Source organism: Dromiciops gliroides, chromosome 1 (assembly GCF_019393635.1).
Source record: "Dromiciops gliroides isolate mDroGli1 chromosome 1, mDroGli1.pri, whole genome shotgun sequence".
Lineage (NCBI taxonomy): Eukaryota > Metazoa > Chordata > Mammalia > Microbiotheria > Microbiotheriidae > Dromiciops > Dromiciops gliroides.
Genome location: NC_057861.1, coordinates 479,660,188 through 479,683,450, shown reverse-complemented (window position 1 = coordinate 479,683,450; position 23,263 = coordinate 479,660,188). Strand labels below are relative to the sequence as shown.

Below are 23,263 nucleotides of genomic sequence, written 5' to 3'. Positions count from 1 at the left end.
ACCTTAGTAGGGGGATAAGATAAATATGAAAATAATTATAATTCATTTTATGATATTCATAGGAGCCCAAACAGAGGAATTAAGAAATAAAGGGAAAACATTGCTTAGTAACTGAGCATATGTAGGAATGCTTAATTGAGGAGGCAGCACTAGAACTAACCCTTAGGATTTCTACAAATAAAAGATTTGTGAATTGATTATTCAAGACCTGGAATATTAAAAGAAACCTCAGAAGTCATTTGGCTAAACAGGAATAAATCCTTGCTTTAGCAGCCCCCAACAAATGTCTAACCTTGTCACAACTCACTGTTACTTAGGGGATATCAAGTGCCAGAATCATAGAATTTCACAGTTGGAAGGCATCTCAGGGGTTATCTAGTGGAATGATATCCAGACTTTTAAAAATTACATATTTTTGAGGGGCAGCTAGGTGGCACAGTGGATAAAGCACCAGCCCTGGATTCAGGAGTACCTGAGTTCAAATCCGGCCTCAGAAACTGTGAGATTTAAAATTGGATATTAGATCATAAATCTCCCCTACTTAACCTTTCCCTTAATTTATCTCCCAAACTAGTAAATGGAAGCAGGTTTTGGTTTTCTAGATAGACCTTTTTATTTATAGTTATGATAGTCACAAGGTGATGTTGGTTAGAAGGATAGGAAAGTAGAAACACAATACAAATCGTCTTAAGTCTAAGCTTAGTCTATATTCCTTATAACAACTCACCAAACCGACAAGGCCACCAACCGACAAGGCCACCAACCGACAAGGCCACCTTTGGAGAGAGAGAGTCCGTGCCGCGCCGTCAGGAGTCCCCCCAAGCAGGCAAAAAAGGCCTCTCTCCTTTTCTCCACCCCGGAAGTCAAAAAAAAAACCCGGCAGGCAGTCTGACATGCGCAGCAGGCGGACTGTACCCGGCAGGCAGTCTGACATGCGCAGCAGGCGGACTGTTCATCTCCTCCCCAAAAGGGTGGTCCTTGAAAAACTGGCGTCTTTCAGTTATCCTAACCGACTGTTAAAAACTTTCATATTTTACCACATTTCCCCCCTTTGCTTCCTCAAGAAACGGAATGTTTCCTTGATGGAACAGTAAAAAGAATATAATAACTTTTGCTGACTAATAATATGCGAACAACAATACAGAAAAGGAAGAGAGGAAAGTTTTGTCCAGAGGGGCGATTTTTTTTTTTTCCTCATGAACCGACGCTTTGACATTAGTCTTGCAAAGGGAGAGCCTCTGCAGAGAGTACATGTTACAGATAGTATATAACAGAAAGGAGATAGTAAAAGCTAATAAAGCAAAACAGTTCATATAAAGTCTCTGAGTTCTCTTGTCTTCTTGAAGTGGTAAGATGTCATCAGGAGGAAACTGGATTCTGGTCTGGAAAACTGGATTCTGGACTCTGGTCTGGAAAGCTGGATTATCTTCTTTAACTGTTTGAATTGCTGTATTTTTAAAACCTTAGCATAGCATTGTCAATGATCAAATTAATAAATTCCATTACATTCCCTCCTTTATATGGTTAGACTTGTAATAGAGGGTTGAGGTAGTTATGCAATGTGTAACACTTTTTACCACCATGTGTCTGGATCAAAGCCAAATTTAGTATGTGTTCATGACACCTGAAAATGTTATGGAAAGGTTATCATACCATATCTCATGGTTCTGAGACAGCCAGTGATTGTGCTAGGCCACAGGTGAATTCAACTGAGTGAGATAAAAAGATAAATAAGTTCAGTTAAATTAGGTTAAATTAGGAGGGAGAGAGGATGAATACTGGACTGTGCCTAGTAATTGTGCTCTACATAGTCACCATCATAAGCAAACCATGGACTTACGTATACCTGTCTCTCCTTTTGTTGCACATATATTCTCTCCAGGGCCTGCGTCAGAGTTCACAGCAAGTTAGTCTCTGAAATGATAAGTTTCCATATTTCTGAAATCTCATTAATTTCACCAAAGACAATATGATGGTAAAAATGTGTGCTATGCTGCATAACTGAGAATATATTAGTGATATATACAATAATTCCAAACCATGCCCAGAGTATAATGACATATAAATAATAAACGAATGTAAATAGCTGATTATATTAGACATTGTTACATAATCTTCTTTTAGACATTATTACATAATCTTCTTTTAGCAAGTAGACCACATCATCTTATACATGAATTCTCTGGTATAACAGTAGCAGATACTTAAAGTGGTGATTAATTCATCAAAAAGAAATAAGACTTCAATTAGCAAGATTCAATATTCAATGTTTTCAGTGAGGTATCAAGCAATTTCTGGTACTTTTTAGTTAAACAGAACAACATACAAGAGAAAGGAGAAAAATAAATAAATAAAACAAAACTCATTAGAACTCATGGTTCTCTCAAAAAGAAAGAGTAAATAAAAAAAAAGAAGAATTCTGGTAGCTTCTGAGGCCCGATAGCCTCACCCACAGCATATACTTAAAATGTCTTTGAATAATCACTTAGTTTACAAAATTTAGTTTTAAAGAAAAGCAAAAGAAACAAAAGTAAAAAAAAACCAAAGCAAAACCAAAAATAAAAAATAAAAAGCAAAAGATTCGCTAAGCACCCTTTTGTGCTCTTAAAGAACTTAAAGGTGCAGTCAATTCCAGGTCTTTTCAGTGCCTTTCAAAAGTCAAAACAAAAACAAAAAAAACCCAAAAATTAATAAAAAAAAAATAGTTGAGGTAGGCCAGAAAACTAGGCCATGTACTTCAGTGCTTTTGCCTGTAGAAGGAAATGCTTGTTAAATTATAAGGTATTTAAGCTGCTAGAGTTTGGGGTATGCCACATTGTTTTAACTGGTTCCCCAATTCTCTGCATGCCAAAGTGGCAGGGGTTTCTGAATTGTCATTGATCTTTCTAATGCTGTCATAATGTTCTTTATGGTAGAAAATGTGGAGTTCTGTAGCATCAGTTTTGTCTGTGCCACTGATTTTCAATAAAGGCTGATTTAATTGATGAACCACAACATTCAGCTGATGCTGCTTAGCAAATGCTACAATTGTATCATTTCCTCCCCACTTTCCAAATTTCTTTAATTCATCAACATATTCTTCAAAAGGGGAGTCATTTACTATAAAAGACTCAAACTCTTGTCTATGGTTAATCATATAAGAAGCAGCTTCTTGTCTGTGTCTGAGATGATTTCTACAGTGACCTTCTAGCTGGTCTGCTAAAGCCCTAAAAAGGCAATTTCCGTCTCCTGATACTTTACGAAGACTGAGTCCCAAAGCATTTAACTGATCAGTGGGATTCTTAAATGGGAACTTCCTGTTTCCTCTGAACTTTCTTTGCTCTTTAACAGTTGCTATCGTTAGGGTTTTTACCTCTTTAGCGTCTACCTCAGGTCTATCTGAAATCTCTTCACCTATGAATGGTGCAGGCTTTATATGAGAGCAATGAATCCTTGAGTCTTTTTCACCAATTTTAATGGCGGTAGGAGTTGTCAATAATACCTGAAAAGGTCCTTCCCAGGCAGGTTGAGTTCCACTGGTTCTCTGAAAATTCTTCACATATATTTTATCTCCTGGGTTGAAGTTATGCAATGAAAAGTCTAATGGTCCTGCCTGGACCACAGCTCCTGCCTCATGGAGTTCACGTAGCCTGGTCTGTAATTCCTGTATATAGGAAGCAACAGAAGTATCACCTCCCACCAGTGATGTATAAACTGGGGAAAAAGTTTTAGCTTGGATAGGAGGGTGACCAAAAAGCATTTCATAAGGAGATATATGAAGTTCTCCTCTTGGTCTACTTCGTAGATAGAATAATGCCAATGGTAGAACATCAGGCCATTTCAAATGGGTTTCAGTACATAATTTGCCAATCATACTCTTAAGCTCTTTATTCATACGTTCGACTTGGCCTGAACTTTGTGGATGGTAGGGCGTGTGGAATTTTGGAGTCACTCCCAAGAAAGAGTAGATTTGGGATAAAATCGAATCAGTGAAATGTGTGCCTTTGTCAGAATCGATGCGGGCTGGTGGGCCAAAACGAGGTACTATCTCTTTAAGAAGAATTTTGGCAACAAAGGCAGCTGTGGCTCGGGGGCTGGGAAAGGCCTCCACCCACCGAGTGAGCTGATCAACTATAACAAGGCAAAATTTATAATGTCCTGCTTTTGGCATAGTAATATAATCAATTTGTAAGTGCTCAAAAGGTGTATATGCTAGAGGACGCCCTCCATAAGCTTTGGCCTTAAAAGCATACTGATTATAAGACTGACATGTGGAGCAGCCCGAGCAGATTCGAGATGCTGTATTAGTCACACCTGGTGCTATCCAGGTTCTCTTAATAGAGTCTACAATGCCTTGTGTACCAAAATGGCCTTTTCTGTGAACAGAGAGGCATACCTGGTGGTAGAATTTCTGGGGAAGAAATGGCTTACCTTCCGGAGACACCCAGATGCCATTGATCTGTTTCGCCTTAAATTTCTTTTTCCACTTTTCTACTTCAGAATCGTCATAGGTTAGGTTGGAAGGAATATCCTCAGAAGGTGAAAGGTTAAATACATGTTCAGGAGCTTCTAATGCAGCAAGCTTGGCTGCAGAATCGGCTCGTGCATTTCCCTTTGAAACAGGGTCACTATTCCCTGTGTGGGCAGGGCAATGTACAACGGCTAGGGAAGAAGGCAGTTTTAGGGCATCTAAGAGGTCCTTGATAAGGTCCCCATTGGCAATAGCCTTGCCCGAGGATGTTAGAAAGCCTCGTTGACGCCAAATCATACCAATAAAGTGGCATATGCCAAAGCCATATTTCGAGTCAGTAAAAATGGTGGCACTCTTATCTTTAGCTATATTACAGGCCTGTGTAAGAGCCACAAGTTCAGCAGCCTGTGCACTAAAATGGGAAGGCAGAGAAGCTGCCCAGAGGGTGTCATAATCAGAAACTACAGCAGCTCCAGTAAAACGGGTTCCCTCTCTCATAAATGAGGAACCATCTGTATAGAGGACAAGATCAGGATTTTCTAAAGGTGTATCAAAAAGATCATCACGGGGTTTTTCAGCCATATCAACTAAAGAAGCACAGTCATGCAACGGTTCCCCCGAGAATGGTAAATTAGGGAGTAGTGTTGCTGGATTAAGAACTGTGCAGCGTTTTAAAGTGATATTCTCATTACCTAACAGGGTTATTTCATACTTAGCCAGCCTTTGATCTGAAAAGGCTTGTGTCCTGTGACGTAGTAAGAGAGCCTCCACTTCGTGAGGGCATTGCACAGTTAGAGGGTTACCTAGGACCAAATCAGAGGCTTTTTCTACCAAAAGCGCTGTGGCCGCCACTGCTCTAAGGCAAGGTGGCACTCCAGCCGCTACAGGGTCCAGCTGAATTGAATAGTAGGCTATAGGACGCTGGTTAGGCCCCAGTGACTGAGTCAGGACTCCAGAAGCCACCCCCCTTTGTTCATGCACAAAGAGAGTGAAAGGCTTACTATAATCTGGCAGTCCTAGGGCAGGTGCTGATAACAAGGCCCGTTTTAATTCTTTTATGGCTGAGAGATGCTGGGGATCCAACTGTAAAATGTCTGGAACAGAACTTTTTGTAAGAGCTATGAGGGGTTTAGTAATTTCACCAAAAGAGGGTATCCATTGTCTACAGTACCCAGCTGCTCCCAGAATGGCTCTCAACTGCCTCTTAGTAGTGGGGGCAGAGAGTTGTTGAATGGCCTGGACTCGCTTAGAAGAGACAGAGCGAGTTCCAGCAGCCAAAATAAATCCTAAATATTCTACCTGGGGCAAACACCATTGTACCTTTGTCTTGGAAACCTTGTGTCCTCTCTTGTGCAGCTCCAGCAGTAAGTGACGGCTATCTTCCTGACAAATTTCAGCATTAGGAGAGGCCAAAAGTAAGTCATCAACATATTGTACTAGTGTGGAGGCTTTAAAGGTAATAGAGGCCAGATCCTGCTGTAAAATTTGGGAAAATAATGTGGGACTGTCTACAAATCCCTGTGGGAGTCTAGTCCAGGTCCACTGTCTATTTTTCCAGGTAAAAGCAAATAAATATTGGAAGTCCTCATGTACTGGTATGGAGAAAAAGGCAGAGCAAAGGTCTACCACTGTGAAACATGTAGATTCATAGGGAATTGAGGAAATTATCATAGCCGGATTTGCGACTATAGAATGTCTAGGAATAACATAATTATTAATCGCTCTAAGATCTTGCACAAAGCGATAAACAGGTTTACCATCTGGCCCAGGCTTGGGTTTTTTAACTGGCAAAATGGGAGTATTGCATGGAGAGTGATGACATGGAATAATAATACCCTGGCTTTTCAAAGCCTCAATTATAGGGGTGATCCCTTCTATTGCTTCCCTAGACAATGGATACTGTGGAATGGAGGGGGGTGGTCCCCCCTTAACTTTAAAGGTAACAGGCATGGCAGACTTAAGGAGCCCCACCTCATTAGGGGATGAGGCCCATAAAGACTCAGGAATGTCAGAGGGGATTTTGGATACCTCCCCTGCTGTTCCTTGAGCTTCTGTAAGTAAAATTGGTAATAAATGAACAGTATCCTCTGGCAATTGTAAGGAGACAGCCCCATCTGGAGCACAAGATATGGTTGCTCTAAGCTTGCAAAGGAGATCACGACCTAATAAATTTACAGGGGCATCAGGCATGAGTAAAAATGAATGTTCTACTGTTAAGGGCCCCATAGATACCATGCGAGGATTCAATTTTGCCACTCTCTGGCTCTTTCCTGAGACTCCCACTACATTCAAATATCCTACAGGTCTACACCCAGCATCTGGTTTGCTTACTAATACTGATTTAGAGGCTCCTGTGTCTAGCAGACAATCATAATAAGTCTCCCCCACTTTTAAGGTGACATGTGGTTCATTACTCTGGGGAGGTGAATGGACTGGCACAAGTGCATTCAAAAAATCCGGATCTGGGAATATATGGCTTTCATTATCTATGTTCCATTCCTCCCCAAGACACCATCATTCCTGTGTCCTCTTCTGAGGGGGGTCTTGGTTACCATTATTCTGGTACTGCCTTTCTGTATTCCTCCAAAAAGATCTATTTCTATTTTGATTTCGCCTGTAATTAGAATTAGAATTTCTTCTCCAAGTCCTACATTCTCTCAATTCATGCCCCTCCTTACGACAGTAACAACACACCTTAGTGTCCTTGCTCCGGTATCCACATGGCTGACTAGTAATCGCTGGTGCCAGAATGCTCTGTTTAGGGTGATCTGGATCTTCCTCACGTGAGTCAAAGACATAATTTGCAAGTTCCTTAATTCTATCTACTGAGAGATTTCTCCAGTCTGGACATTGTTTCAGAAAGTATCTGCGTATTTCTGGCAGTGAATTATAAACAAATGTGTTGAGAATGATACAGGAATCTCTTAAATCTACTGGATCCAATCTGGTGTACTGTCTAGCGGCCTCACAAAGTCTATCATAAAATCTGTTTGGTCTTTCATTAGCCTCCTGAGGTAGGCTTAAAAATTTCTGCCAGTTTTCTGGTTTTCTAGAGCAAGATTCCATTCCCTTCAGAAGTGTTTCTCTAGCATCTTTTAATCTTTGGAAATCCCTATCATCATTATAATTCCACTCTGGATCCTTTAGAGGCCATTCCACATCGGCCTTACCTTTCGCAACAAGGGCATTTCCTGCTGAGATAACATCTGTAATCTCAGTTGGGGACAGTAAAGTTTCCAAAAGGCAAGTAACATCAGCCCAACTGGGTTGATATGCATTAAATATAGTCCTTAACTGTGAAATTACAGTGTTAGGATTTTTCTCAAAACTAGGGATGATTGATTTCCATGCGCTCAAGTCACTTGGTCTAAAGGGGCTATATTTTCTGACTTGAATTGGCACTCCCTTCTTACTATGTTCTATAGCTTCCTGCAGAGGGAGTAGTTTCTGCTGATCTGATTCTGAACTTGGATCATCTCTAGTAGAAACAGCCATTTTGAGGTCTCTCTCCATATGTGAGAATTTCATTTCGAGGTCTCTCTCCATATGTGAGAATTTCCCCCATATCATAACAATGATAATAACAAAAACAATGATAATAACAAAAACAAAAAAAAACCAAAAAAAAATAAAATCCTTAGTTGTATGAACTATGGATGTGGTATTAAAAGGTATTTCAATTGCAGGCATAAAATTTCTACTTATATTAAACGTATTTTCCCAAAGATTCTCACGTATACTATTATACAAAAAACTTTTTGCTGCCTGAATGAGGAAAAAACCAATAATGTTATGAAGGACCATTGAGTAAACTATTCCTCTAAGTCGGGATGTTATGCTGTCCCAATACATTCCGATGAGAAAAATCAAAGGGATAGTAGAATATTCGAGCATCTTGCCCTTTAAACTGGGCTGGCTTTTCTGTTTAAAGCAAGACTCTTAGAGGCTTAAAGTCTTTAAGGGAGATTAGACAAAGGGAAAGTCCGTGGGGGGGGGGGGTAATTTGGAAAATCCACCGAATTGGCCGGCTTATGGCCAAACTAGGGAGGGTGGGAGGGTCCTTAAGGTCCCGGCGGAGTCGCCAAAACTGTGAGATTTAAAATTGGATATTAGATCATAAATCTCCCCTACTTAACCTTTCCCTTAATTTATCTCCCAAACTAGTAAATGGAAGCAGGTTTTGGTTTTCTAGATAGACCTTTTTATTTATAGTTATGATAGTCACAAGGTGATGTTGGTTAGAAGGATAGGAAAGTAGAAACACAATACAAATCGTCTTAAGTCTAAGCTTAGTCTATATTCCTTATAACAACTCACCAAACCGACAAGGCCACCAACCGACAAGGCCACCAACCGACAAGGCCACCTTTGGAGAGAGAGAGTCCGTGCCGCGCCGTCAGGAGTCCCCCCAAGCAGGCAAAAAAGGCCTCTCTCCTTTTCTCCACCCCGGAAGTCAAAAAAAAAACCCGGCAGGCAGTCTGACATGCGCAGCAGGCGCACTGTACCTGGCAGGCAGTCTGACATGCGCAGCAGGCGGACTGTACCCGGCAGGCAGTCTGACATGCGCAGCAGGCGCACTGTACCTGGCAGGCAGTCTGACATGCGCAGCAGGCGGACTGTACCCGGCAGGCAGTCTGACATGCGCAGCAGGCGGACTGTTCATCTCCTCCCCAAAAGGGTGGTCCTTGAAAAACTGGCGTCTTTCAGTTATCCTAACCGACTGTTAAAAACTTTCATATTTTACCACAACACTTACTATCTGTGTGACCCTGGGCAAGTCACTTAACCCCCATTGCCCTGCCAAAAAAAAAAAATTTTTTTTTTAATTACATATTTTTAGCAGTAAAGAAAAAAATTTTGAGCACACCCATATTTAGATATAAATTAGATATCTTCTACTCCTATCAATATTGTATATATTATAAAATGAGAAATTTGGAAAGTTAAAACAATGAGACCATGGACTTAAGAATATTTTTAAAGTAATATCATTTGTTAATGGTACCAAAGCCATTTTTGCTCAGACTTTTTTTTAAAAAAAAAGAATATTTTAGTGAGACCAATATGTTTGCATATATCGCATTCTATTTGAAAAATTCTTCCTTAAATCTTGTCTAGATTGGGTAGACTTTAAAATTTTTTAATTATTCAGTTAATATGATAAATGTAGTTAGCCAAGTAGTTGACTTTCAATACTGAAAATTTTTCTCTTGCAAAAGAAAATCTGTGATACATTTTTACTCATTGGGTTCCACCCCAGAACATAGAACCAACCTGAGGGGGGTGGGGGAATGTGGGGTAAGCACCCTCTTTGAGGTGATTTGGGAGAGCTAAATTTGTATAAGGAGAGGAAGATTTTCTGGGCTTAGGGTTTTGGTTATAATCACCCCAGTTGGCCAGCTGGTGCAGAAAAGTTTGGGTAATTGAGGAAGAGCCTATAGAAGGGTGACAATGAATGAAGGCATTGTGTTTGAGACATCTCTAGTAATTGATTATCATGACAAAGGTGGGTTGTGGGTTGTAAGAATCAGAGCACTACCAACCTGCTGAGAAAGATATTTCAGGGAAGCTCTGCCATAAGGAGAAAGTGTGAGGTAACCTCTGGAGGTTTCAAAGGTCAGATTGGCATCAGGAAGTGATGTCTGCTGCCTGTGGGTTGTGTCAATCAGAGCTACTAGCCAATTAGCTTGGAGCTGTGTGTGTGTGGACAGCCCTGTTTCCTGTTTCACAGGAGGCTTCAGGGAGAAGCCAAGGAGAAGCAAGGGTCTTTTGGTTTCCAGACTTTGGCTTGACAGCAGGGGCAGGCAGAATAGGGAGAATATACAGATCTTATTCTTTATCCATGTGTTTCTCTTTACTAACCCCTAATATACTTTAATAAATACTTAATGTCCAAAGATTAGTGCTATATGTTTCTAATTTGAGGCGACCACTTATTAGATTTTAGACATCACATCTAGAATTTTAGACCTTACAACGTCATATTAAATGGTCCCTATGACCCCACTTTCAAGTTGACTGATCTGGTCCAGCACATCTTTCTATAACATCTCAAATAAGTGCTTAGGTAATACCCTTCCTTTCTGAATCTTTTTAAATCAGATGCTCCCTCACTACCTGGAAGAAAACTCCCTTCCCTTCCATTCCTCCTAGGACCTCCATTCCCATCTGCCTTAGCTCTAGCCCTTTCATATATCTATCCTTTTACCTTGCCTTTCTATTATGCCTCTTAAACTCCTATTTGTTATCAAATCCCCTCATTAGATTTTTCTCTCACTATTTCTTCTTGAAAATGTACCTTCCTCTAGATGACACTGGCTACCATCTTTAGTTCTAGATGCAGTGGTTTTTTTTATGCTCTCTTGTTGGGCTTGGGTCCAGTTAGCATTTTTTCTTTGAGGTTTTGGTTGTAGCTGTTTTAACATTCTTCTGAGCTTGTGCTTTTTATGGTCAAGTTCTTTTTTTGTTTTGTTTTTTTTGCTCATTTTTCTAGCCTATTTCTTGACTTTGAACTTTATGTCAAAGTTGGGCTCTGCTTACCTAGGTGTGGGAAGGCACTGTCTTAAGTGTCATATTTTTTCATGCTGCTGTTTTCAGAGTTAGTTCTGAGGGTCTACAAGTTTTTAGTGCTTCCAAAGTGGTGGTATAATTTGGGGAGAGGTGTGGTCGCTGCTCTCGGGGTCTGCCCTCTAGTTTTTACCTAGGAAGGACCCCCTGATGACCTGCAGCTGCAATCACTTGTGCTTCTTTAAGCCATGGGACTATGGCCAGGCCCTTTGCCCTCCTTTAGCTGCAAACTCTAACTCTCCTCCCTGCTTTGGAACTATGGTCAGTATCCCTGCTCTTTTGTGACTCAACCACAAAAACTCCTCTCCTCTCTGGAACTGTGACCCAGAACTGCATATGGGCAATAGAATTGCCATTCAGTACTAGCTGCACCTGGTGCCAGCAAAGTATTCCCTGTAATCTCTTTCTGACCAGTTGTCTGCCTCTCTTACTGTCTCTGGCTGATAGCTTCTGAAGCTGCTGCTGCTCTTGCTGCTCTTCTGTAGCAGCCACCTCCAAGGCCCACTGCTGGCAATTCTGCCATACTCTGAGCCAGCACCTGCCCTGGATTCAAAGACCTCTTTTGCCAACCTCTTGAGTTGTCTTAGACTGGGCAAAATGTTTCACTCTTTACTTTTGTTGGCTTTGCCACTCCAGAATTTGAGGCATTTTAAAGTTATTTGGCGGGGGTCAGCTAGGTGGCGCAGTAGATAAAGCACTGGCCCTGAATTTGGGAGGACCTGAGTTCAAATCTGGCTTCAGACACTTGGCACTTACTGGCTGTCTGACCCTGGGCAAGTCACTTAACCCTCATTGCCCTGCAAAATAAATAAATAAATAGATTAATTAATTAATTAAAGTTATTTGGAAGGAAATGTTGGGAGAGTTCATCTGAGTTGTTGCCTGTACTCTACCATCTTGGTTCCACCTGTACTGAAGCTTTTTGAGCAGGGGATAAACTGGCAAAAATTGTGCTTTAGGAATATCCATTTGGTAACTATGTAGAAAAGGTGAGGAGAGAAGTTGAATGCAAGGAGACTAATTATGGGGCTATTGCAAAGGGGATGGATATCAGGATATTTAACCAAATAAACTTTGCACTGTAACTTGGAATTCCTTGATCCCTTGTTATCTCGGTGCATTATAATAATGCAACCTGCATTATTCCCTTCTTCTCCACCTACCACATCCACAATCATAACCTGTAGATTCTAGGTGAATTTATGTGGCATTGACAACAGGAGAGCGAAAAGCAGGGTGAATTCAGGGTAGGATTATTGGTAGGTGTCAGATTGGGGAATGGATCAGCCTCCCTAGTGAAAGGGAGAGAAATCCCTATCAGTAGTAAGAGGGAGAATGGCAAGACTGACTCCTCAGTAGAGATTAGAATTGATCAGATAATTTCAGGGATGTCAGTAAGTTAGAGCATCCATGTTTTTCTTCTTTGCTATCGGATTTTAGTAAAGTTATGCTATGATGAGCAGGTTTTCTTTTTAAGTACATGAATGGGCTGGGTGTTTTGGCACATAGCCTGTTGTCCTTGATACTGGAAATGATAAAGCTGGTTTATTACTTGAGTTCAGGAAATCTGGACTGCACTAGGGCTGAAGCCAGTTGGGTGTCCTAAGTCCAGTGTCAGTATGGTGAGCCTCTGGCTGCCTAAGTAGGAGTCAAAACTAAGTAAATTAAAGCTTCTGTGCTAATCAATATTACCCTGGTGCACTTCTAGCCAGAGCAAGATGAGGAAATCTAGTCTCCACCTCTTCTCCCTAAAAAAATGACATCAATGTTTTTAATAGGGCTAAAATCTCCATAATGATCTTTGAGGTACCTTCTAGCTATAAATCCATGCTATATGCTCTGCTATTTCTATTGAATCCCCCAATCTATCAGTTTTATTACCTTGTGAAAAAGGAAATGAGTTTATTTGGCATGGAGTATTTTCATGTCAGTTTTCTTTAAAGTAAGTAATGTCTCAATAGTCAATTCATTTTAGTAAACAATGATGTAGCTACAAAATTTACCTAGAGGAGAAAAAGGAATGTTTTCTTCCTTCAGATGTACACCATGTTCTTCATAAATGGGCCTTGGTTTCATTTGTAAAATGAGGAGATTATACTGATCTCTAAATGGGCCTTTCCAGTTGTAAATATATAAACTTTATCTGTGTTGTAACCTTGGGTTGAAGGTCCATGCTGTCTCTGTTACAACATAATCTCAAATGGCCCTTTACTATACAACAGGACAGTCCTTTTACATCTCCCTAATTGACTTGCTGTCCCACTCACCATTGTAGTAAACCCTTTCTACAAACACAAGTGATTCCATTCCATCCCAACTTCTCCAGAAGATTGCCCCTCATCCCCACTCTCTTACTTATCTTCAATTTCTTTCTATCTACTGATAGTTTATAAACATGCCTATGTCTCCCTCATTTTCAACCCTCATGTAATCTGTCCATCTTCACTATCATCCTGTGACATGTAAAATTAAATGTGGCCACCCTACAAACCCCATTATTTTCTCACAATCCCATATCATTTCTGTTTCATGTCTAAACTGAAAGTCCTCTTTTTCATTAAAGTCCCATTTTTTCCTCTGAAAGATTATGATGAGTTTTGCTGGGTAGGTGATTCTTGGTTGTAATCCCAATTCCTTTGACCTCTGGAATATCATATTCCCTGCCCTCTGATCCTTTAATGTAGAAGCTGCTAGATCTTGTGCTATCCTGACTGGGGCTCCACAGTACTTGAATTCTTTCTTTTTGGCAGCTTGAAAATATTTTCTCCTTGACCTGAGAGCTCTGGAATTTGGCTATAATATTCCTAGGGGTTTTCCTTTTGGGATCTCTTTCTGGAGGTGATCAGTGGATTATTTCAATTTCTATTTTATCTTCTGCTTCTAGAATATCTGGGCAATTTTCCCTAAGAATATCTTGGAAGATGATATCTAAGCTCTTTCCTTGATCATGGTTTTCAGGTAGACCAGTAATTTTCAGATTATCTCTCCTAGACCTATTTTCCAGGTCAGCATTTTTTCCCAGAAGATAATCCACATTGCCCTCTTTTTTTATTCATTTGGATTTGCTTTATTGTGTCTTGGTTTCTCATAAAGTCACTAGTTTCCATTTGTTCAATCCTAATTCTTAGGCAATTATTTTCGTCAGAGAACTTGTGTACCTCCTTTTCCATTTGGCCAATTTGACTTTTCAAGCTCTTGACTTTTTTCTCATGTCTTTCCTGCATCACCCTCATTTCTCTTTACATTTTTTCCTCTACCTCTCTAACTTTATCTTCAAAGTCTTTTTTTGAGCGCCTCTATGGCCTGAGACCAATTAATATTTTTCTTGGAAGCTTTGGATACAGGGGCCCTGATGTTGACATCTTCCTCTGAGGGTGCACCGTGATCTTCCTTGTCACTGAAGAAACTTCCTATGGTCCTCACCTTTCTCTGTCTGCTCATCTTGCCTTTCTTTTACTCGACTTTTAGCTCCTTAAAGTGGGGCACTGTTTCCAGGCTGCAGTATCCCAAACTTCAGGAGGTCCCAGGTGGTATGATTTAAGGAGGATCAGGTTCTTCACTTGCCTGACTTGTTCCCTGGTCCTTAGATGACCCCAGACCAACTTGCTAATCAACCAGCTTTGTGTGTTGTGGTTGTCAGCTCTGAGGAGACTGTGTCCCTCTCTCACCTGAGCCACTGCTACTCAAGCATGCCTCCTGGTTCCCAGCAGGGATGAAAAACCCAAGTTCTACCTCAGCACCAGCATAGACCCCTGTAGTCTCCCTCCTGCCAAGGGCTCAGCCCTCTCACCAGACTGTGAGCTTAGTTCCAGACGACCCTGGTGCTTCAACTGAATCAGAGGCTCTGGGGGTCTCCTCTGGTGAGGCCTTCCTGGGACTGGATCTGTGTCAGGGTGACTGTAGGGTTGGACTCCACTCCTGTATCAGCACAGCAGCTCCCTCCTTCTGACCTTCCAAGCTGTTCTTGTTTAGAAGATGATTTCAGCACATTCTTCTGTGGGTTTTGCTGCTTCAGGCATTGTCCTTTAGCATTTTTTCCATGTTTTTGGAGCAATTGTGTCATGAGTTGGAGAGCTCACTGCCTTTCTTCCACCATCTTGTCTCTGCCCCGGAAGTGTTTTGTCTTTCATACATTTAAAAAAAAAATGTTACAGTGCTCTTTCCCCCATCTCCCATTACTTTACCCCCTCAGTTAAAAACAGAGAAGGGAGAAAACACCCTTGGAACAAATCAGTGTAGTTATATTTCTTTGGTGAAATGTCATTGTGATTAGAACTTTTTCTTTCTCAATTTGAGTTTTTCATTTTGTCACTAAGAGCCATAAATTGATATTCCTTCCTTCCTAGTTTCTTCTTTTCCAGATTGATTTTCTCTTTTGAATTATTCTGGAATTTCTTGTTCCAAGGTTTTTTTTAGTATTATTTCACAGGATGCTTTATTTCGTCAGATATTGGTTCACCTTCATTTACCTTCTAATATTTGTTGAGAGTATTGTAATCCCCTCAAGGGTTGGTACTCGTTCTTATTTTATGGTCTTCTGTTAATTTATCAGCTTATGCTCTTTTATTACATTTTTTTCCTAATATATCTTTAGTGTTTCATTGTTCTTTGCATAGTTATATTGACCATGCCTATCTTTAATCTGCCAAGTTGCATAGCGGGAGGTGAAACCTCATAGTTTTCATTGTCATTTCTTTTACCATTAGTATTTTGGTTATAAAGGACTTTTTTTTTTTTTTTTTGGTGAGGCTATTGGGGTTAATTGACTTGCCCAGGGTCACACAGCTAGTAAGTGTCAAGTGTCTGAGGTCGGATTTGAACTCAGGTCCTCCTGACTTCAGGACTGGTGCTCTATCCACTGCGCCACCTAGCTGCCTCTTACCATTAGTATTTTGGAACATGGATTCATGAAGTTATTTATAATTTGTAACTTTTCTTTGAAAAATAAGTTTTTTCATATCCTTTGATCACTTATCCAATGAGGAATTACTGTTTGTCCTTTGATCTAGAAGAGGACCATGACATCAGGGTGATCTCATGACTTGCACTGAATGGATTTAAGTGAGGAAGGGCTATGCAAGGTCACCAACTTCATTCTCTCCTCTAAAGTCATCTGGGTCCAGTGGCAAGAAATATATCAGGATGACAGGAGATGGCCCTGGATGTTTAAGGCCATTGGGGTTAAGTGACTTGCCCCCAAGGGTCACACAACTAGTAAGTGTCTGAGGTGAGATTTGAACTCAGGTCTTCTTGACTCCAGCGCCAGTACTCTATCCACTGGACCATGTTGTTGCCTCATTCAGTGACTTGATGATATATACCTGTGTGTGTGTGAATTCTATATATGTTGTAGAGATCAGATTTATATCTGTGATATTTGACACTAATATTTTTCCTTACTCTACTAATTACCAACCCCAAACCACCCAGAATCCATCTTAGGAAATCTGGGAAGTAGGAAGTCCCACTGTAACAGGGGGATGATGACCCTTTCTTTCTCCTTTGCCCCAAACCATGGCTACCCAACACCTTTCCCAGGTACTTACCTTCTTCTCAGACTCCTTAGATGGGAGTCATCAATTTTATTTCTTCCTGTGAAATGGAGGAGTATCAGGGCTTACCACCTGCTCTTCCTCTCTACATTCTAGACTTCAAGCCATCCAATCTAATGATAGGAAGATTACTCCTTTACACTCATAGGACTTCAAATCCTTTCTGTCTACCCTGAAGTTGAACTTTCTTTTAAGTGTTTTCAATAATTAAATTATGAGCAACTTGAAAACCAAGAGTACTGTGTCACTTTTACTATTTGAATCTGCGGTCCTTGACGCATAGTACTTAATAAAAGCTTTTTCATTTATTAATTCTAATTCTGTTACCATTGTTTTTATTTGTTTGAAAGCTTTTCAACTTTTGGAGTCAAGATTGTGTATTTTATCTTTATGTCCCTTATGGGATTAAGGATTCTCTCCCAAGCTGTAGTTGTAAAAGGAACCTGATCTGGTTCTCTTAATGTTGTTGTTAAGTTGGATGACTTCTTCTATTTTGACATGTTTCTTTTTAGAGCATACTGTGGCAAAATGGTGTAGTTTCCACTGAACTGATTTTTAATTTTCCCACTGATTCTTGTCAGAGAGGGTACTCTTCACTGAGTAGTATGTGTTCTTGAGTTTATCTAACACCAGGCTACTATTTTTATTGCTTCTGTTCTATTCCTTTGGTCTGCTTTTCTATTTTTAGATAATAAAGATACTGGCCTTGTGATTTCATTGATATAAAAAACTTTCACGTAAGGAAACACCTTCATTTAGTGCAGTTTGGTATATGCTCTGTGATTTAGGGATGTAGGAAATTGGCTAGAGCACTGAGAGGTTAAGAGAGTTTCTTAGGGTCATAGACAGTCTTCTTGTCTCCAAGATCAGCTCTCTGTTGATGATAGCATGATTCCTCTGTTGTTTAACCAGTACCATATAGTTTTGGTTACTACATTTCATGATGAAATCTAATAATGCTACACACTCTTGATTTGTACTTATTTCTCATTATTTACTTTGATTTTCCAGGCCTTTTTGTTCCAAATGAATTGGGATGTTTCCTCTACTTTTCAAAAGTATGCCTTTAGTACCTTGATGTTAAAACTCAGTCTATTTCTTTATTGATTTTCTGAGGTTTTAAAGTATATATCATTATCCTACTGGCAAGTTGTGATCTTTTTGTCTCATTTTTGCCAATGTTTATACCTTTTTTCTCTTTTTAATGTAACTAATATTTGTATAACTGTCAATAGTGTGGAAAGGGACTTTGTTTTTTTTTTTTAATTTTGATGATTTTTTTTCCTTATATCTTACTTGATTAGGCTAATTAATTGTTTAGTAAATTTTGTTAGTCTTTTCAAAAATAAATCCACCTAATTTTGTTTTTCTGATTTTGTTTGTTTTTGGTGAGGCAAGTGGGGTTAAGTGACTTGCCCAGGGTCACACAGCCAGTAAGTGCTAAGTGTCTGAGACTGGATTTGAACTCAGGTCCTCCTGACTCCAGGGCCGGTGCTTTATCCACTGCGCCACCTAGCTGCCCCTAATTTTGTTTTTCAAAACTTTCTTTTTCATTTTTCTATCCCTTTAATTTTTAAGATGTTTTATAATTTGGTTTTTGGCTTCTTAATTTATTTTCAAATTTTACTAGTTGCATTTTTTTTTGTTCACTTCTTCACATCACAAACATCCTAATCTAGGCCCTCAGTGATTTTCATTTGAACTGCTACAAGTCACCTAATATGTCCCCCTGTAGCCACTCTCTCTGTTCTCCAATCCATCCTCCATACTACTGCCAAACTGATCATCCTAAAGGACAGATTGAACCATGTCAGTCCCCCACTCAAAAAGCTCTAGTGTGTCCCATTATTCTTAGGATAAAATTTAGGATCATTTGTTTGGTATAACTTTCATAATCTGACTGTGGACTGCCTTTCCAAACACAAATTCCCCTTTACGCATGCTATATTCCAGTCAAACTGTCCTATTTGATATTCCCCAAGGGGTACAGGACTACAGTAAATGTTTTCACCCCTTGGTTCAGGCTCCCCCCGCCCCCCCCCTTTTTTTTTTAAGTGGTGGGAGGCCTTATAGAAGTGTGAGCCCTAGTTTCCTTCAAAGCTCAGTTCAAATACTGTTTCCTACATTAGACATTTCTTGCTCTTTTCCCTCCACCTGCCCCCCTTACTTTAATATATTTTTATATACTTTTCCCTTGTTAAAATTTGTAGTCTCTTATAGGCCTATTTTCCCTGATATATGTTCTCTTTGAAGACAAAGACTGTTTCATTAGACAAAGACTGTTTCATTTAGTAATTGCATTGTACTAAGTGTCTGCCACTTAGTTAATACTTTTTAAAAAAATTTCCACGGTTGATCATGTTGTAAGAGAAGGATCAGAACAAAAAGATAAAGAAAACACAAGAAAATAAACGAGAACCATAATAAAAAAGCAAAAACAAAAGTGAAAATAGTATGTTTCAATCTGCATTTAGATTCCACAGTTCTTTTTCTGGATGTGGAGAGCATTTTCCAACATAAGTCTTTCGGCATTGTCTTGTATTGCTGAGAAGAGTTAAGTCTCTCACAGTTGATCATCCCACAGTGTTGTTGATACTGCGTGCAATGTTCTCTTGGTTCTGCTCATTTCACTCAGCATCAATTCATGTAAGTTTTTCCAGGTTTTTCTGAAATCCATCTGCTTATCATTTCTTACAGCACAATAGTATTCCATTTACATTCATGTACCACAACTTGTTTAGTCATTCCCCAATTGATAGGCATCCCCTCAATTTCCAATTCTTTGCTACCACAAAAAGAGCAGCTATAAATATTTTTGTACATGTGGGTCCTTTTCCCTTTTTTATGATCTGTTTGGAACATAGACCTATTAGTGGTATTGCTAGGTCAAAGGGTATGCACAGCTTTATAGCCCTTTGGGCATAGTTCCAAACTCCTCTCCACAATGGTTGGATTATTTCATAGTTCCACCAACAGTGCTTTGGTGTTTCAGTTTTCCCACATCTTCTCCAACATTTATCATTTTCCTCTTTTGTCACATTAGTCAATTAGATAGGTATGAGGTAGTGCCTCAGAGTAGTTTTTTTTTTTTTAGTGAGGCAATTGGGGTTAAGTGACTTGCCCAAGGTCACACAGCTAGTAAGTGTTAAATGTCTGAGGCCGGATTTGAACTCAGGTACTCCAGGGCCGGTGCTCTATCCACTGCGCCACCTAGCTGCCCCACCTCAGAGTACTTTTTATGGGCATATCTCTAATCAATAATGATTGAGAACATTTTTTCATATGGCTGTAGATAGCTTTAATTTCTTTATCTGAAAACTGCCTGTTCATATCCTTTGACCATTTCTCAATTAGGGAGTGTCTTGTATTCTTATATATTTCATTCAGTTCTCTATATATTTTAGATATGAGGCCTTTATCAGAAATACTGTAAAAATTGTTTCTCTGCTTTCCCTCTAATCTTGCTTGCATTGGTTTTGTTTGTGTAGAAACTTTTTAATTTAATGTAGTCAAAATGATCCTCTCTGCATTTCATAATGTTCTCTATCTCATCTTTGGTCATAAATTCTTCCTCTCTCCATAGATCTGACAAGTAAACTATTCCTTCCTTTTCTAATTTGCCTATGGTATCACCCTTTATGTCTAGATCTTGTATCCATTTTGACTTTACTTTGGTGTACAGTGTAAGATGTTGGTTGGTCTATGCCTAGTTTCTGCCATAATCTTTTCTAGTTTTCCCAGCAGTTTTTGTCAAATCATGAGTTCTTATCCTGGAGGCTAGAATCTTTGGGTTTATCAAACAGGAGATTGCTACATTCATTTACTATTGTGTTTTGTGTGCCTAACCTATTCTACTGAGCCACCTCTCTATTTCTTGGCCAGTACCAACTAGTTTTGATGATTGCTGCCTTATAATATAGTTTTAGATCTGGTACAGCTAGGCCATCTTTCTTTGCTTTTTTCCCCCCATTAATTCCCTTGATACTCTTGACCTTTTGTTCTTCCAAATGAATTTTGTTAACATTTTTTCTAACTCTGTGAAATAATTTTTTGTAGTTTGATTGATATGGCACTGAATAAGTAAATTAATTTAGGTAGGATTGTCATTTTTATTATATTAGCACGGCCTATCCATGTGGAATTTATATTTTCCCATTTGTCTAGATTTGACATTATTTGTGTGAAAAGTGTAATTGTAATTATTTGTAATTTTTGTAATTGTGTTCATATAGTTCCTGGGTTTGCCTTGACAGGTAGATTCCCAAGTATTTTATATTGTCTACAGTTATATTAAATGGAATTTCTCTTTCTATCTCTTGCTGCTGGACTTGTTGGTCATATATAGAAATGCTGATGATTTATGTGGGTTTATTTTATATCCTGCAACTTTGCTTAAGTTGTTATTTGTTTCAAGTAGGTTTTTTTAGTTGATTCTTTAGTTTTCTCTAAATATACTATCATATCATCTGCAAAGAGTGATATTTTTGTTTCTTCCTTGCCTGTTCTAATTCCTTCAATTTCTTTTTCTTATTGCTAAGGCTAACATTTCTAATACAATATTGAATAATAGTGGTAATAATGGACATCCTTGTTTCACCCCTGATCTTATTGGGAATGCCTCTAACTTATCACCATTGCATATAATACTTGCTAATGGTTTAAGATAGATTCTGTTTATCATCTTAAGAAAAGCTCCATTTATTCCTATGCTCTGTAGTGGTTTTTTTCTTTTTTTAAAAAACACTTTTATTTATTTTTTGAATCATAAAACTATTTTCTTATTTTCCAGTTACGTGTAAAGATAGTTTTCAACATTTGTTTTCATAAGATTTTTAGTTCCGAAATTTTCTCCTTCCCTCCCCCCTCCCCAAGACAGGAAACAATCTGATATAGGCTATATATGTACAATCACTTTAAACATTTTTTTGCATTAGTCATGTTGTCAAAGAAGAATAAGAACAAAAGGGAAAAACCTCAAAAAAGAGAAAAAAACACACACAAAAGAAGTAGAAACATTATGGTTCAATCTGCATTCAAAATCCACAGTTCTTTTTTCTGGATGTGGGGAACATTTTCCATCATGAAGTCTTTGGAATTGTCTTCCACCTTGGTTCCGCCCAAGAAGTCAGGAATTCTTTTCCCCAGTCAGCTTTTGCAACTCCTTTTCCATTTGTCCAGTTGTATTTTTAAAGCATTATTTTCTTTTTTCAAGCTATTGACTTTCTCTTGCATAACTCTCATTTCTTTTCCCAATTTTTCTTCTTACCTCTCTCATTTAAAAATCCTTTTTGTGCTCTTCCAAAAGGGCTTTTTGGTTTCATACCAGTTCTTCTTCCCCTTTAAGGCTTCACGTGTAGACATTTTTTTATCATTGTTGTCCTCTGAGTTTATGTTTTGATCTTCCCTTTCAGGATAGTAGTAATCATCAATGGTGAGGGTTCTTTTTTTGTTTGTTATTCATGTTTTAGCTTCTTTTGCGCCTTTTAAGGTTGAGTTCTGCTCCTGATGTACAGCGTGCACTGTCCCAAGCTTTGTTTGCTAGGGGCCAGGGACTGGGTCACCAGCTTTCTGCTCTGAAGCTTCAGCAGCTTGCAGTTTGCTCACTGCACTGGAGTGACCCAGCCTCGTTGGGTCTTTTGGGTAGCTGATACCCCAGCTGGCAGATTACCTTCTTTGTTGGGGCTGGAGGCCTCACAACTGTCCTGCTGTGCCACTAGCTTGCTGAGCTAGGATTTCAGATCCTCAGCTACTGATCTGTGCTGTGACTAAGAGCCTTCTGCTGTCTTGGCCAGACAACCTGTGTGCTGAGCTGTGGTCCCCTTTTACCCTGATGAAACAGACCTTTCCTGAAGATCTTTTAGGTTATCTTAAGTTGGATGATTGTTTCACTCCAGTTTTTTTTTCAGGTTTTGCAGCTCCAGAATCTGTTGAGAGGCTTAATTTAATGTTGTTTCTGAGGGACATTTGGGAGAGCTCAGGTAACTGGACTCCACTTAGTTAATACTTAATAAATCCTTTGCTTGCATGATTGTTACATTATGTTTTAACATTCAGACATAGAATTAAAAGAATTTTATGGCTAGAGGGAAACTACAGACCAATCAGTTCAAGTGTAAGGCCTTTGTTATATACTGATGTTTATATGACATTTATTAATTTTCATTTTTTCATATAATTGCCACTCTGATAAGTGTGAGGTGGTACCTCAGAGTTGTTTTAATTTGCATTTCTCTGATCAATGCTTATTTAGAGCATTTTTATATGCCTATAGATAACTGATTTCTTTGTCTGAAAACTGTATCCTTTGACCATTTATCAATTGGTGAATGACTTGTAGTTTTATAAATTTGACTCAGCTCTCTATATATTTGAGAAATGAGACCTTTGTCTTATCATTGATACTTGTTGCAAAAAATCTTTCCTAATTTTCTGCTTTCCTTATAGTTTTGGCTACATTGGTTTTGTTTGTGTAAAAGATTTTTAATATTATATAATAAAAATGATCTATTTTACATTTTGTAATACTTTCTGTATCTTCATTGGTCCTAAATTCTTTCCCTGTCCATAAATATGACAGATAAACTATTCCATGCTCTCTTAATTTACCTATGGTATCACCCTTTATGTGTAAATCGTGTACCTATTTTGAACTTATTTTAGTATACTGTGTGAGATGTTGGTCTATACCTAGTTT

General features: G+C 39.1%; 1 protein-coding gene across 17 annotated transcripts in view; it reads left to right on the top strand.

The window, feature by feature from the left end:
• The window catches only part of PPIP5K2 (diphosphoinositol pentakisphosphate kinase 2), a 143,640-nt gene that overhangs the window by 5,743 nt on the left and 114,634 nt on the right, over window positions 1–23,263 (top strand). Inside the window, exon 1 of one of the 17 annotated variants that reach the window (XM_043976913.1) lies at window positions 22,517–22,547. The exons of the other annotated variants lie outside the window; for them this stretch is intronic. The gene's annotated coding sequence lies outside the window, so the exon portion shown is untranslated. Of the gene's footprint in view, window positions 1–22,516; window positions 22,548–23,263 lie in introns of those variants that run through there. 17 annotated transcript variants of the gene reach the window in all.